Below are 4,155 nucleotides of genomic sequence, written 5' to 3' on the forward strand. Positions count from 1 at the left end.
GCGCGCGCGGTTGCTAGGCGACGGCGTGGCCGTTGAACATGGCGGCCGCTCCCCTCCCCTCTCATCCCCCCCAAAACGTCCCGTCCCGCGGGGGGCGTGGAGGGCGGTTGGAAATGGCCGTTAGCGGAGCCGCCAGCGGCGCTCGATGACGGCAGCCGTGCCCTGCCTCGCGACACGGGCTTTACCCGCCGCTACGTGTTCCCTGGTTAAAGCTCCTCCCGCTTCCTGAAAACTTGGCAAAAATAAAATAAAATAAAATAAAATAATCAGCAGGCTGAGCGCTGCGCTATGGCCAGTGCAGGGTTACAACACTCGAGCAGAGATCAGCTGGAGAAAAGCGACCCTGTTGTTTTTAATTTGAGCACGTTGAGTGGGTAAGTGGGAAAGGGAGCAGTCTCTACAAATGTTAAAAACATTTTATAAATGCCTGTTTTGGGCACTGTTGCAGGGGTTTACTGCGTATATGCACTTTGCTGCTTTGAAAATTCTCCCACTTTGTTGTGGAAAGCAGTTTGGTGCTACAGGCAGGCGCCCTGTACGAGCTGTGCTGCTCCTGAAGACTGAAAGCCGACGGAAGCCTATCCCAGCCACTGGCGTGCGTTCCCACTGCCACTTTTTCTCACTTAGCAGCTTGTGCGTTTGGACTATGTTATTTTTTCTGTGTATTTTATGAATCCTCATGGAATTGTGTAGCCACATGGAACCTATTAGCTTAATTCRCATTGCACATGGACATGAGGGTACTTCTTCATGTAGGCAAATCAGCCCGATCCTGGAGTGAACCACACACTGGCAGATGCTTCTCCTGTCCCCCAGAGGTGTTACCAAAAGAGCAGCGTGTCGCATCGTGTGGTCCAGCCATCCATCTGCCACACAAAGTTCACAAACCACTAAGCACATCTTTAGATATAAAGGGCACACACAAAGTTCCACCAGTCCACAGGAATAATGTGTCTGGTTTATTTGGATGGACTTTGTCTCTCTGTCAGTACAATTTATTTTTTACTAGGTAAGCTGTTCATAAAGCCTTCAACAATCAAAATGAAAAAAAAAAACGAAACAATACGACATAGAAGAGTGTTAAAACATATTGAGTCCTGGTATAAGTGCTTGAAAGTGTCGTGGGATAATTGCAGGTTACTTCTGTTTAAAAGTTACAAATAACTGCCATCTTTCTCCTAAATACATTTTGAACAAGTCAACCTAACGTAAAAAACAGAGCAAGTGTCTGAAGATAGTACACGGAAGGAACCGAAAGACTGTAGATTTGCAAATGTGTAAATTGCAAGTTTAGCCAAAATAATAGAAAAAAAATGTAACAGTCTTTTCATCAAAAATACAGTCTATATGTAATTGAAGAGTTCAGGTTGGCTTATGCTTGAAAAAGAAGATATTTTTTCATTAGTGACTTTCCTCAAGAAGTCATTCTGGGTGTGCAAAGCAGCCCACGTGTCGTCTTCCTGGGCAGCCCGCGCGGACTTGACTCCTGGCTCCATTTTTATGCATTCTCCAGGACTGACCTTGTTACCCACATTCTGCAGGCAGGTCAAGTCTAACAGTTCCCTTCTAACTTCCACGACAGAGAAACTAGTCCTCCTCCTGCTAGAATTAATTCTCTTGCTCATGGGCTCAGTCTGCCCTGCAGAGATTTGTCCTTCTCTTTAGCAAGGTGCAATGATGTAACCTGGCTCTGCAGCAGGTTTCCTGAACCCTGCTAAGTTCTCTTCAGTGGTGATGAGCCTTGTTAGTTCTCTCTTTGCCTAGACAACACTATTTATATTAAGATTTTCCATATTTCGTTACAATATAACAATCACAAATAATCCCAATCCAGCTCCTAGATGTTCCTTCTGTATTCTATTTTGTCAGCAGTTTAAGGCTTTGTAGCACCTAGATGTTTTCTATTAGGTTATGATAGGAAGGAATTAATCTGATGAAATAAACCCACTTTCACAGGGCAGGAACCCACCTCACACAGTGATCCCATGATAACCCAGAACCAAACAGAAAACAGGAAAATGCCTTCGCGCCCTGTGTACTTTATCTTAGATCTTGTAACAGTTAGGATTAATTCAATTCTGCAGTTAATTGATAAGACAAAAGGTTGCTTCTAGGAGTGTACATTATCCTCTCTCTTCACAATTTGTTGACTTCTTTGGTTTGGCCATGGGATCTGCTTTGGTAGCCCAAGGAAGTTTTGTGCTTCTGACAGTTAAAATGTGAGAGAAGCCAAAAGGTATGTTGTCTTCTTACAGGCAGTTTCCTTCTCATCAACACTTACCAACAAACAGTTTCATATGTAAAAGCAGTGAAAGCAGCCATAATATGGGGGGGGAAAAAAAGTCTTTTTGTAAAAGGAAAGATCATGAAACTTGATATTTATGCCTGGACCAAAATGGAAGAAGATAAACTCTTCTCAGCGGTGGCCAGTGACAGAACAAGGGATAATGCATACAAATTTAAACGTAGAAAGTTTTGTCTCCATATGAGGAAGAACAACTTTCCTGTGAGGGTGCCAGAGCTCTGGAACAGGCTGCCCAGGGAGGTTGTGGAGTCTCCTTCTCTGGAGGCCTCCAAACCCACCTGGATGCCACCGTGTGCCCCGTGACATGGATGTCCCTGCTGGATCAGGGGGTTGGACTAGATGATCTCTAGAGGTCCCTTCCAACCTTAACTGTTCCGTGATTCTGCACTAAAAGAGGGACTAATGCTTTTTTTTCAAGCTGAATATATAAATGCTCATATTTACCACTTCCAGCAGGAAAATAGTTACTGCAGTTTTCATAGTTGCTGTCAGTACAATTAATTTCACTGGAGCAATAAGAAATTATATCTCTGATGTCATTATGAGCATGGCTTGGCCTTTACTTTTCATATTTGTTGATTCTGGAATCCTTAAGTCTCCCAAACATCATTGATCCTCCAGATCAAGTAAAATTCCAAGTCATTTAGCAGCTACCTTGGTTTAGGCTTTTCCTGCTGTTCCTGAATAGGAACAAAACATTCAGCTCTGTAGATAGGAAATGTGAGTAATCATTCTACAGTTGTTTGCAAGCAACTCCCACAGCCTAAGCTAGAATAATAAATGGGAACTGGGCTGTTAGAAAGGCTGTTTGGGGAACATACCTAATTTCTTTACAAAGAGATGAGTTTTTCCCTGGTTGAGTATATGTAACATCTGCCATGGGTGGATTTTGAACTAACAAAGGCACAAATATATCACACTTTCTATCTGACAAGTTTGTGGCTCTCAGTCTGCAGAGGGAAGAAAATGACCACATGACAAGAATAATAATCCTGGTCCCTGGATGCCAGCAGCAGACAGACACACTGCAATGAAAGGTAAGGAAAAAAGGGGGAAAATGTCTTTTTATTTCTGCAGCAGAGTAGCAGGCAGAGGGGCATAACAATCAATATATGTATAAATACCTCTTATTTTCCTTTTTTTTTTTCTAACCCTACTGATCAGAGAGCTAGCCTGAAATGGGAAATTTATGCATTGTTCCAAGCACAAAATGTCTCCAAACAAGCAATGTCCTAAAAGCAGAATGATACTTACACACTGCTAACTTGTACAACACACGGTGCAGTAATTAACTTCTGCCTCAAGGCAGACAGTTCATGTCCATATAAGTGTGTGGAGATTGTTCAAGGACAGTGCTAGATTTATAGAAAAGAGGTTGATTGAGCATAAACAGAAATCACAGTAAATTCTAATGAGGAAGAAACGAGGAAAAGTCCCCATAAAAGCTACCAATGCAACAAATAGCCAGAAAGGCAGGAGTAGAATCACTAGAACAGAATCATGGAAGCCAACAATAATGATCTTTGAGTGAAGCAATCAAGAAGTGACCAACAGTATCAAATGTAGTCAGAAAATTGTCTAAAACACAGTATTCCACAGTATTTTGATGGAAACCAATCAGCTAAAGGAGGTCAGTTTTCAAAAAAAAAAAATATATTCACTACATGCTAAAACAGTTCTCTGAAGATCTAAAGTGTTCTGCTCAAACAATGAGCATGAAGGTGTGGCCGATAGGAAAGTGATGTTATACTGATAGTCTGGTCCGTTTAGCCCATAAAAGACCCAGTGAACACACTTGTGGCATTCTAGGGAGGAAGACACAAATGGGAAATGTTCAAAAATAGCATTTA

The sequence above is a fragment of the Nothoprocta perdicaria genome, unplaced genomic scaffold, assembly GCF_003342845.1.
Source record: "Nothoprocta perdicaria isolate Ctin4 unplaced genomic scaffold, notPer1 scaffold_181, whole genome shotgun sequence".
NCBI classification, from domain to species: domain Eukaryota; kingdom Metazoa; phylum Chordata; class Aves; order Tinamiformes; family Tinamidae; genus Nothoprocta; species Nothoprocta perdicaria.